Genomic DNA, 13,498 nt, shown 5'->3' with positions numbered 1-13,498 from the left:
GACACAGAGGAACAAGCATTGGACATAATTGCAGAAGAGCCTTTCAGGGACACACAGAACATTGCACAACAACTGACACTTTCCCCGGCATCAAATAAATACCGGCTACATTCCTACCACGTATGTAGAAGCACATTAAACCAATGGATTACTGAACACCGGTATAAATTGTGCAGGAGTTCATTAACCGAATACAAGAAGCTGCTCGAGAAGAGTGCATAATAAGGTGATTACGCAAGCACTTGTTTGGAATTACAGACTCAAAATATGTTTGTGCAATTTGTAAACAATTTAATAATTCGAGGTTATGAGTTTCGAAATAGGTTTCGTCATTCAACGATACCTGTTGAATTTACCGTTTATCCTTGTCTATCTTATTGTCACTCTGTTTATCCACGGTTACCGGAGTTTGAAATAATTACAAAGCAACAGGTATTTATGTAATTTCAATTGCAATAGGTTATTAGGTTTGTTGTCACCGTAGAATAAATTCTGCTCTGAACACACGGTCTTAATTAACACCTTGAAACTACTTGCATATCTGGAAACTATTTTGCGTAGAAAAATTATACCTTCACGCGTATATTCAATTTAATTTCACAACAAATGCTCACATTGCTTACATTATATAAACGCCCTCCTGGCATTAAAGTGTATCTATGGTAAATAATAGTAGCTCAATCAAATACATCCGCCTTTAAGACATATTAATCAATGTGTCATTATAAAAGTTCAAGAACATGACGTAATCAGTACTAATGAAGGTAACATTGTGTATTTGTCATTGGCAAATTCTATAAAGCTAAATACGCATTTAACATTTATCAGAGTAAAAGTCATTATCGCCTTGATTTATTTCTTTTTAATGCTTAAAAGTTAGTTACTCTTTTAAGGTTGCAGAATCATTTGTCACCGCCTGTTGGATTTCCTACCAGTTTGTGATCGAAATTGATGAGCGACAGCTCAAATCAAAAGTTCCATTACCAAAAATGGACTAACAAATAATCACTAGTTCATTAATCGATCTGAGTATCAATGACATGATTTTGAGCTTCTTACTAGGTCTCATTAATTTGATATTTTAATATAAATGGTATTTCCGCAATTTGCTTAAATACGATATACATATTATTATACTAAACCTGTTTGCCGTTGAAATTAGCATAGTCATCGACATGCAGAGACCGTTCCAAAGGATTTATTACTGCCGTTTAAATTCTTATGGGTATGCGTATATCACAGATAATTATTGTGACCGTGTGAACCATGCAACAAAGTTGGAGAGCATTTTGAACGCCAGTAATACTCTAGGGCTCCATTAAGTGATGCCATTGTACATTAAACAGATTAGTGTAGTGACATATTGGTCGTTAAATTATCGTTTGAGTTATAATATTTCGTGATTTAAATGTCTGGCCCATTAAACGGTTTTCATAAAACCACTATTTTTAGCTAAAATGAGAATAGCCTTCGCTGAATGACATCTACTAAAATTAATTCTGCAAAATGTAATATTATGTGACAATTAATTTACTAAATAGTCGACCATGAATTATTAAGAAGGATTCTAGCACATTACAAGCAATGTAATAATTAATCGCATAATTACTTCAAGTGTGAGCTAAAGCAGCCAACTATATTCTAGGTGGTTATTTGAACGTTGGGGTAATATTGTTTCTTCTATAAAGTTACATTTCCTAACAATGCGGCTACTCAGTAGTTAGTTGGTTATACCTACATTGTTTTCCAGAATTTAGAGCTAACTATTGCTGTGGAAATTTATCTCTAATTGAGTCGTATTATTGTTAAGCTTAGTTGATTAGAATGTTTAGTATTTCGGTCCTATGCTGAACTGTCTAAGTATGTCGTCAGAACAGTTGACAACAATGGTAATAGTTTAACATTATTTACGTTCAATGTAGACATTACAATAAACCATTAATTTAATTATTTCTGCAAAATATTTCAGGTTTTTCTCTAAGATCTGCTTCCGCGGATTAGATCTGAACTGAGGTTCTATATTGTGGATAAAACTCACAAAGTTCTTTTTCCTATATACTAAGCAAAAAATCGTCACTCACTCCAATATTATTGCATACTATTTCATATTTAAAAAACATGAAAAATATTCTACGTTCAAAAATTTCTACTACCACCTACTCTAAACTTTAAAACCAATTTTTCTTTAGAACTGACCCAACAACAAATTTGGGTGAAGTTGTAGATGTAGGTGGAAACTAGATGTCTGCTTTATTTAATTTATGTTTATTTAGTTAAAAAATTGACTAGCACATGCACAAGCCATCGTCATGCAAAAGCATAGTCATGCGGTTTTTAAAGTAGAAACTATTATAATTTCCAAAGAAAATTGTGCGGAATTTATAGAAAGCCACCGGAAACTTTTAATCTGAAAACTGTCACTAACTTGAAGTTGCCGCATCTATTGACTATGCACCGTCCAGATATACACATTTAAAACTCCTACGATTCTACGTTGTGCCACCTCAAAAATTTCTTGGTAAATGTGAGTTTAGCATATTTTTCTTATGTGAAACACATTCTTTAATGTATCAGTTATTTATGAGAATGTTTCCTATTATCTGAGCTGGCAAACAACTTCATACATCTCCATAGTCTAATACCAGAATAATCCCTGTTTTCATAACACACTGGAATTTTCAGAGATTCATAATTTGATATTATGGTTAGACGACTGTGAGTAAAGTGTTGCTGACATGCTGATATGTCCGCTGAAGTGTGTTACACCCGTGCACATTAATTTATACACAAACCGATGTGTGTTGACACATTGCATACATAGTATAATACAAGCTGTCTTTGTTCTCTTCCCTTTCTGCAACTGCACGATATTATTTAAAGCACAATACAGGGTGATTTAAAATTGGCATCATTCCTTTTAAGTGAGCTAACAGCTCACTTAGAGAGTACGAGAAAAATATTTACAACATTTTTTTCTGTCCTTTGTTATTAAGTATTATTTTGAAATAATCCTATATTTGATTGGTCGTCTATTGGAATGCTTAACCGTTCGAAAAGAAAAATTACGATCTTTCCTTCAAATTACGAAACATTTTTATATTACAAAAGCACGCTTCTACAATTTTTTGACAAAAAGTAAAAGCGGCAATGGTGTTTGTGATTAAGAGATAGTTACAGGTAGATAGCATTTGTAAATAAAAACAAGGATTTGTCAAAGTATGTCTTACTTGGAAGCTCCTTTCACAAAATATACACCAACATCGAATTTGCGAATATGCCATTAGTTATGGGGAAATGTCACAAGAGAAGGTGTAAGAACTCACACTACCAATGTGCTAGAGACACTGAACGATTGGCTCCACGAAATGACGCAGATCGTGAACTTGTAGAGCAACAGGTGTTGGAGATAATTGCAGTTGAGCCTTCCAGGAGTACTCGAAGCATTGCACAACTACCGGGTGACAATAAAAAAATAACAACCAAATTGTCACGAATATGAGATAAATATTTATTAAATTCTAAAGTTTTCATTGTTTTTATTCAATTCTCATTATTCAACACTTTTAAGCTCACTTGTCAACGGCAAGAGAAAAAACCGACCCATTGTCGCCGGAAGGGGTGCGGGGTGGTGCAGAAAAATTGCGCAGCGTTGGGTGCTCTGCCGAGTCGCGCAAGGAGGCGCACTTCGAAACGGTCTGAGTACGTTGTAGTCAAAATAGTTGTGTATTGTTCTTTGGTAATAAATTTTGTTTTCATTTTAAATTAAACATTTAATGCAGTTTTTGCTAGAGGCCATTTTTTTTATTGTCACCCCGTGCAACCGAGGAAGGGCAACATTCCTACCATGTATGTAAGATACACTTTTACTTTCCGTGTTTTGTATTTACCCATGGATACTACAGTTGTTAATAATTAAGAAGCATGTGGTATTTACGTAATGTTTATGAGGCAGATTACATTGAAAAACATTGTTTTCATCCTTCTGAACTAGTTTTTTGCAAATATGTAAGTTTTTAATAACAATTAAAAATTGTTACTATTTTTCCTGTACTCCTAAAACCCTGTATGACTCCCGTTAGCTGTTTTAAGCAACTATTTTTCTAACTGATAATTTAATTCACGTTTTCCATTATTGGTATACAACAACGACTTTTTCACCATTTTTATTAAATTAGCTACCTTCATAAAACAAATCTCAAACTAGAAGTTATTGTGTCCTGCCATAAAAGAGAGCCCTAATTTTACATATCCTTTCAATTGCACAAAACATTTTCGCAACGTCTGATCTTGCAATAACGACTCATATTGAAATATTTCAACCAACTGTGAAAACAAATTCAAAGGAAGAAATTTTAAAATTCAGAACATGGAGGAGTGACATTTAACGGTGGAAAAAATGCCTTTTGTGACGATATATTCCTTCGTTTTCGAATAAAGCAAATAATGACAAAACTCACAATCTCCGCCACTTATTTCAATAAATACAGAAATTTTAATCACGCTAGGCTGGCTTCTATTTATTTGGATCTCGATGTTCGTCGGTTTCCTCCTTTATCGAATTATGTCCCTTAACATAAGCCACAACGTAATGTGATTACAGCTTTGGTTTCCCTAATTCGATGCCAAAAGAGTATTTTTTCGCTACGTTTGTCACCCTTTTTCCGATTGGCATATATTATTATACAGCTTTCCACACTATAAACAAACGAAGTGTTTAGTGGAGTGAAAAGAAATAAAATGTATTCATTATTCAAAAAAAAATTAATCAAAAGAAGAAACCTACTGGACTAACTCAGTTGTGCGAATAATCTACCTTGAATTAAAGTATTAATGCTGAGAATATCAAATTATCTCATTATGTTAAATAATCTTAACACGACATCATCATTTCTGAACGGTTTTCTTATCCGATCAAGTGGATGTCCTCAAATTTAAGCGTTTGAAATTAAAATTAAACATTATAATCTTGCTCCCAAATTTTATGCGAAAACAATAAATTTTACACGCAAAATTGCACATAAAATAACACTAAAGATTCAAGTTTAAAGGTTTACCCACTTTGTCATAAAAGGAAGCACTCCAGAACGGAAACTAACATTGTAAAAATTCTTTTTATGACTATTTTTAATTTAAAGGCTCGTAAATTTAACAGTTTAGAAGAGAAATATGACTCTACTTGCAGTCATAGATATCATATCATTGCGGATTTGGATCTTGACCCACAGCATTGCCTGAAATTTTTGCGCTTTTTGTGCCATCCTCATCTCTTTAAGATTCAGGTGAAACACCGGATTTATAATCAAAATTATGTTATTCGAGGCTTATAACTAGAACAATTCATCTTATTAAATGGCAAACAGTTAAACTTTCTCAGCTTCTCTTTATTTCTTTTTTCGGTGAAGGAGCAAACCCCAGAATGAATGTTGACAGAAACATACTGCCGCATTTTTATTATAAAGTGACTGTTTTAAATCGTAAGATACCCTATTCTTTTTGCTTAGTTTAAAGAAATAGCATAATTTTGTACTTTAGGGCAGACCCAAACAAAAAAGTTTTGCAATCAGGAAAAGCTAGGCTAAATCCCGCTTCTCAACACTCAGAGGATTTGAAGAGAAACATCAACAATTTGGCTTTTAACATTCCACACAAAAAAATTTTCGCATTTTAATAAATTATATCAATCCGGGTAAATATGATTATTAGTCTTCAATTCCTCCAGCTTTGAGTGGATTTATTAAAGAAAATCTTTGGAAAATATATATTAAATAGCAATATCCAGAACTGATCCTTGGCTTCGTTACTTGAATTGAAAGCACTTCTAATACTGTATGATTGAATGATGATTGGTGTGATTGAATGGAAATTACAGAAGAGCACACTCACAAATTCTCAATGATAATATAAAAGACATAAATTAACATGAAAACGTTTTTTATAATTTCAACTGTCCTAGAAATCAATATAGGTCTTAATGTAAACCCGAAATCGAAGATGGTAATGATATACCGAAGTTAATTTCGTGAAATTTCGCAGGAATTTAGTAATGTACCATAACATTTGTAAGCAAGTCAAGAACAGTGCGAATTTGCGCCGACCCACGAATTTACCGCGTCTGGTTTCAGGGGCTGAAAATGCGTGTCTACGGGTCATTTATGTTATTCGTTTTCCGTATACGACCGGTAAATTTGATGTAATTTGAATTTGCCTCAAACCATTCCAATGTCATGTAATTTAACTCGATAAACACCATCAGAGCATCGGAGCAATTCAACAGCACCACTGTAATTTGTTTTAGTGTTAACCCTTAGAACAACGTTTCAGTTGAATTTTGAAGGAAAATCTGACTAATATTGCAGCAGGAAAGTGAATATACATCCGGCAAATATGTAAAGTAACACGACGATATAACACACACCCGCCCGTATGCTTTTCTATATTAAACCACTCAGTTGGCCTGCTGTTTGCTCTCACATATTCTCATATTTGACTTTAACTCCATCTTTCTAGAACAAAATGTTAACATCTATCTTCGTCTCATGTCCTGTATTAAATCAGTTGACGATGCATCACTCTGAATAAAAATATGCTTTCTCATTAAACTTATCCTAGCGCTTCGGCTTCGGGTTTCCCGGTAGAAGTAGACGCTTATAATTTTATTCATCATTATCTATGGGCAAAATGTATGTAAAATAAAAGTAGGCGAGGAATTTTATAGCGATTTCCATTTACTTGTATTTCACTCTAATTTTCTCTAAGTGGTAGATAATTGTTGAAACCAAAGATATTGACCGATAGATCAAGCCAGTCGTTCATAGATCTTGATTTGCTTGCAAGCAACATTGATCTCTACGATCGACGATTCATAAATGAAATGGATAAAAATACCTACACAGTAGGATCGAGCGATGAATGCACAATCTAGAAATGGTCGGTATTTAACGTAACCGCTAAAATAACAGTGTTCCAAACGTGTAACCTGGAACCGCAGTTTCAGGTAGCCGATTTAACCGGTTCTTTTTGGAACCGTCTCATCAAACCGAAAAAGTGGTTCGCACCAGTACAGAACCGATGCGACCCCGTTGAGCCATGTGTCCATCAACCATTCGTGAAAAAAAAAATGTTTAGTTGTGTTAATGATTGTGTTTACCATTTTTTCATCCATAAGAATTATTAATGGGTACTGCTTCTGTTCTCCAAAAACCTGTCAGATCAACCAAAGAAGCGAAATATTATTTAGTTGCCGTGATGATATAATTCAGCATTTTAAGTATATGAGTATTACTGTTCTCTGACGATCTGTAATCCATATTTTTTTAAAAGGATGTCTCTGATTAAGAAACTTAACTGGGATATAACTTCGTCCAGGATTGCCAAACACGCATTTTTGTTTGAGAAGGTTTTTGTTAATGTGTTAATGTGGATTATTTAACGTTATTGCTGACCAAATAATACGCGTGAATAATTCAAATGCTATTACAAAAGCTGTGTTTTGTAATAGCATTTGAATCAATCACAGAAAGTTCAGTTAAAAAATAGACAAGAAGAAAATTATTGAATTTTTCAAGATTTCGATAAACTTGACCCATGGTATTTTGTAATTACTTTAATTTTAACGCGATAAATTTATTGTCAAGACTTTGCTGTTAGTTGTCAAGAACGACAATAATTTTTTGTGCAAAAGAAAACTTGTATAAAAATTGTCGAATTGTGTTATAAACCAAAATAGATCGACTATATACAGTTCGAAATGTATGCAATAAGAAAACGTTTAAGCATTATCCTGCGTCCGCCGTACATTATGAACAGAGCGGGTCATGTTAATGCAGTGTGTGCACTCAATCTCAATATACTTTGAAAATCAACTCCTTCCACTTCGAATTCTAAAAGTCAGTTAAATGAAATGCAATTTATCAATATGTCGGATGATAATGATCTAGCAATGTAGCATTAAAAAACCGGATATAATATGTCCGAATACAACTCGGGTATACCAGTCCAGTACCATTTATAGATAACGGCCTATTGTCCAGCCCAGCTAGTATTGTTATAATTTGCTATGACAAGCTGATTTATTATTAGAAGATAAATCTATTTAGCTGGAGCTTTCTGTCTTTTAGTGAAAATTATTATTTATTTTATATCCAGTTTCTAATTGGCAACGACTTCACTGACAGGCGGAACACAAGGTTCATGTTATCTTTAAATTAAATTTTATTGGCAAGGAAATTAAAAAATAACACCAACCTCGGTTCATATAGTTATTTCTTCCAATATGTGTCCTCTAGATTAGCATTTTAATTTTAGTAAAAGCTTTTTAATAGTTGTTATGGAGTATTAGATTGGACGGCAGCATCCGTTTTAATGTAGCCCATAAAAAGTACTTTTTTATGGGCCCATTTCAACGAGTCCCTTTACGAACATAACGACCAAATATTTAATATTTTCCAGCCGAATATATGCATTTCATTAAATATGACATAACTTTAATACGAAATCTAAAATCAAAACGTTCATCCATGGAATGCATTTCTCATTTTCGATCGAAGTTTTAGCGTATCTGCACTTCCAGTTGTTTTATAATACACTACTGAACAATAACATTATGTTGTCACAGTATATTTCAATGAGTGGAATATCCTACAGTTTCCGAACTTGCAATGTTCAATAAATCATAGTTTTTTCAAGTTGTATTCTAACACGGACGCAATTTCCTATTTCTAACAATACCGATTCTTCGGCTGTCATGCATTTCCTTCCATACTTTCTTTTTTCTCAGGCAGTGTTTGTTCAGACTTATACGTGGGTTTGCTTACTCACATAAATCAAGTCCATTTAAAATCTTTAAATTAAAGAGGTGAGAAGAAAAACGAGCCTAGTAGCAGATACAAATACTTCTCTCGGTTTAATCCGACATTTAATATTTATCAGGTTGAACACATTGGCCTCGAATGGATTTTCTTGCTGAATATCGATCATCATTTTATTGAGAAAGGGGACTATCTTGTATAAAGTTTTACTCATCTTGCGTATACGAGTTATAATAATTTACAATGCATTACTCAATGCAAGCTACAAGTTAAACGAACAAAGCGAACTTATCTAGCTGCTTCAGTGGCGAATCCAGGATTTTGATCTGGGGAGGCTGAGGTCATAAAAAATTTATATCTTTGCATCGACACTCAGTGGGGTATTTGAGATTAATTTCTGATCTAAATTGTTTTTCATGCAGATATTTCTTAAAAACATTTTAAATTAAAAGCGGATCATATAATAAGTACACATTTGATATTTTGAAGGATAAACAGTCATCTACATTTTTAAGGGTTAGTCAAAAATTTCGCAACACCCAAAGATTTCAGACAGGATTATGTGAAATTTTTTGTAACTTTATTTTGTACACCGGAACTTTTAAGTATACTTGATCCAATAATTATGTGCGCAAATTCCAAGTTTATAGTCTTCCTTCCAAATGACCAAACTTTCATATTCGATAGAATATGTTTTTATTTAATGTTTACATTACCTCCATTTTAAAAACTGAATAAAAACTTATTACTTTCGCCCATATTAAATTTCAAAGGTGTTTTTCAACGGTAAATTTCAACGCAATAGTTTCTGAAATATTAGGCGGCTATTGGACCTTTGAGTTGCATACGAGCTTTTAGAGAGAGAGATTGCAAAACCTTTAATTTTAACATTACTCTAAAGCTCCTATCGTTATTTCAATAACGATGACCATAAAAAGCCGACCAAGAAAAACAATTTTTTTTGAAGCGCTTAATTTGATTTCTTTAAACTGGAAAATAAATTCTTCCTTTTTGTTTTCAGCACATATTGATGCGTGCCTATAAAATAACCCACACACGGATAAATAAATAAAGAAAGGGGGAACAAACATGACTTATTTGTCAAATGTTCAGACACTGCTCCAGTTCAGCGTAAAAAAGCTGAATGTTTTCTTCGAAAAACTCATGTTGATAGCACCCCCTACAAGTTAAAACTTAATATAACTATAAAATTTATAAAAATACCAAATTTCAATAATACATTATTTAAAAAATTATAAAGAATAAGCAAAAATAAGCAAATTCGCTGTTGGTTTACATTTAGTGAAAGATGCTTCAAAGTAAAGCACAGTTTCACAAATGCGTGTTATTATTGACAAAGGCTGTCTACCTGTAACTATCTGTTCATGACAAAAAACATCATTGCCGCTTCGACTTTTCATCAAAAAATTGTAGAAGAGTACTTTTTTAATATTAAAAATTTTCGTAATTTGACAAAAAGATCGCAATTTTTCTTTTCGAATGTTTAAGTATTCCAATAGGCTACCAATCAAACGTGGGACATTTTCAAAATAATGCTTAATAACAAAGTTGAAATTCGATCTTTAACTGTTAATATATTCTTAAGGGCAGAAAGACCGATTGGGTCGATAGCCTTTTTCTGTAGGAAATAAATATTATTTATATATATTGTACTGTGGATGGCCGAGTGTCAAACTCTTTCTTCAGCTTCCAACTTTTATTCAACTCGGTATCACTTTAAATACTGAACAGGAACAAACTAACTTCTAAATTAACGTCAACTTCACAAACAATAACAATAACAAACAGAAAACTCGATCTTCCGACTCGCGGGGTTTAACCTCTTCTGATCTCGGTCGCTGCTGTCACTTTTACTGACTCCCCATAGTTCTCGTCGCCGCTTATATAGTTTTCTCCAGGTAACCCAGACGGTTCTCGAAATCTCCAGACCAGGTGCGAAATTTCCCGCTTGTCAGTGTCATATTTGACAGTAAATGGGGCGCAAATGGGGCTCCCATTTACTGACATACCACGAATTTTAATCCCCCCATTCCAATCGTGAGTACCCCAGGCCATTTGCGTTACAATATATATTCTTGACATTTTCGAAAAAAAACTTTTCAATATTTTACTTGTCCTCTCTAAGTTGGTCCCTATATACTCTAAGAAGGAATGACGCCAATTTTGAATCACCCTGTATGTAACAAATATAATACGCTGTGAATAGTTGAAGGTGGAAGCAAACACCTCAACTCAAAATTTAAGTTAGAACTTTGACTCATTGTGGACCAAAAAGACGTTGCTTGTTTTACCTAAAAAATTGATGTTCACAAAATAAGTATAAAATGATATAATAAAACTTTAGTAGTTCAAACTTGCAAGAAAATATAAAAAAAAGAATTAACAAGTACTTTATCATACGAATATCGCTTTATAACATGTACACAGCTGCACAAGCGAGCAGCATAAATGTTTCCAAAGTACAACTACAACCCTGGTTGCTACCTACTTCTACACAATAATTAGTGTCCGGATCTAGATCACTGAAATTCCCTTGAACCGCGATTTTTCGTCAAAAACAAAAACACCATTTAGTGGCTTAAATTTAGAAGAATACCTGCAAATCTGGGATAATAATCTGGTAAATATTTACAATTAATGAATAATAAGCATGTATGGATGTCCAGTCATCTAGGTGCTGTTATACTCATATTATGTCTACTTACAATGTTACGGTATATTGAATAATGTATAAATAAATAATTAAATAAAAAAATAAAAATCTTGATCTGGACCCCTTACAGCCTGACGGGCAGGGTGGAGGACGGCAAAAAGCGGGAATAGTCAGATGGATCCTGGCAACTGAAATTCCCTAATACAAATCGTTTGTCAAAAATAATTTTTTAATGTCTCAATTTGGAAAAATACCGCGAAATCTAAACTGGTAGGCCAGTACCACTTGCAACCTCTTAAGGTGCTATCCGCTAGACCATCAGAAAATAATAAATATGATTCACATACCTTTAGGCACCTTAGTATGGGGTATGATTAACTTTAAAAACAGCAAACATTTTAATTTACAGCAGAAAAACACAAATACTTGATATCTTAGCTTCGAAGATAATTAAAGGTGTGGTCGCAACAGAACACCATTCCATTTATCCTGTACAAATTCATATAAATACAGTTTACCAAAGAAGAGGTCGAGTAAATGTATAAAAACGGCTAAAAATGATTTTAAATTAGTTTTACAAAAATAAATTAAAAACATTGAAAAACCCAATACAGAATCCAGAAACTGCCCTCGTCGTTTCTTGTCGAATAAATATGAGATGCAACAATATCATAAAATACAAATCAACAATATGCCACTAAAAGTACATCTACATGGCAACCGGGGACAAATTAATGCCAAACTTACCGAAAGCTCGCCTATCGGCTATCGTACCACCTGGAAAGAAAGAAGAAAATGTGTTTAAAACAGCAGAGAATCTAAAGCCAATTTACTTGAAAATCAGCAAATCAAAGGGAGAGAAATACAAAGAATGCATAAAACATCAATTTCTTTTGGTTAACCTAAAATCAGTTCAACCTAAGAAATGTATAGATAGAGAAGAGAAACTTACCAGCTTTCTGCAAGCTGGTGCTCCAACCACCATTTTTTTCCAACTAATGCTCCAATCCTCAAAAAGGTTTCACACATAGAATTGAAACAATTTAAAAACTTGCAATAAATCCTGCAGTTAACGGAAATGATGATCTATCTCACCCAGTTTATTGGCACCAAATCACTCTATATATATCCCGTTAAGACACCAGGATAAAAGCAGTAAGAACCTACCACTTATTTCGTTCGTTACCCGTAAGAAACTAAACATTTGCTCTGCGTTTGGAAAAAATTCATGCGATATGAACCCAACCACAGAATCAATCTGATCATATAATAATTTGCTTGATCGCCCTTTCGATGACTAATTCCTTTGCTTCTCAGTTCGATTCCAGTTTTTTGTTGTTTACAATGTTGAAGAAAGTTCCAGTATATATGGATACATTTTTAAAGCCAGGATTCTGAATTAAACTGGTTTTGACGATCGCCGTGAACAAAACAGCTTTTCCAGCCTAATGTAAACAATTCCAATAGCGGGGAAGAGTAGAGTTTATAATATAAAATTGAATGCGATCACTCCGATTGGTTTTTTGGCAGATCCACGTTCAAGCAATATTTACGTGTGGGTCAATACAAAAAGCCTTTTTAAAAAAAGGTCTTTATTAGAAGCAGGATACAAATGAACTGGTTTCGCTTTGTTTCGAGGTTGCAATTGTAACCTCGGTACATGTTCTTATCTTTGCTTAGTGTTTAATTAATTATTGCTTACAATTTAAGTTGCAAGAATGTAACTCCTCCGCCCTTAGCTAAAAACATACCCACAGGGTGTGGTTTTATAGATATATTTAAATTATACAATTATGATGGGCTCGGAAGTATGTGTTTTTGAGCGTTTTTCTTTAACAGTTTTGTATATAGCGTAAACGCAAGCAACAATAATGATTATATATATAATTAATGTCCATAAATTGACGCGGGTCACTTCTAGGGGCGTTGTCAATTCTTGAAGATGGATTTTCTGGTTTTCTAATTCGTTGGCGATCTGCTTCGTTTCTTCGATATTGATTGATTGTAAATCAATATA

General features: G+C 33.5%; 1 protein-coding gene and 1 long non-coding RNA gene across 4 annotated transcripts in view; one reads left to right on the top strand and one right to left on the bottom strand.

Annotated features, from left to right (window-relative positions):
• Positions 1-12,256, bottom strand: part of LOC125505375 — a 47,065-nt gene extending 34,809 nt beyond the window's left edge. Inside the window, exon 1 of the long non-coding RNA XR_007282133.1 lies at positions 12,229-12,256. This is a non-coding gene — a long non-coding RNA (uncharacterized LOC125505375). The remainder of the gene's footprint in view (positions 1-12,228) is intronic.
• LOC109537191 (hemicentin-2) overlaps positions 1-13,498 on the top strand; it is a 295,811-nt gene that overhangs the window by 236,757 nt on the left and 45,556 nt on the right. The window lies entirely within an intron of this gene.

The sequence above is a fragment of the Dendroctonus ponderosae genome, unplaced genomic scaffold, assembly GCF_020466585.1.
Source record: "Dendroctonus ponderosae isolate FM_Combo_2020 unplaced genomic scaffold, Dpon_F_20191213v2 Dpon_F_20191213_1, whole genome shotgun sequence".
Lineage (NCBI taxonomy): Eukaryota > Metazoa > Arthropoda > Insecta > Coleoptera > Curculionidae > Dendroctonus > Dendroctonus ponderosae.
This window is presented reverse-complemented; position numbering and strand designations above follow the sequence as displayed.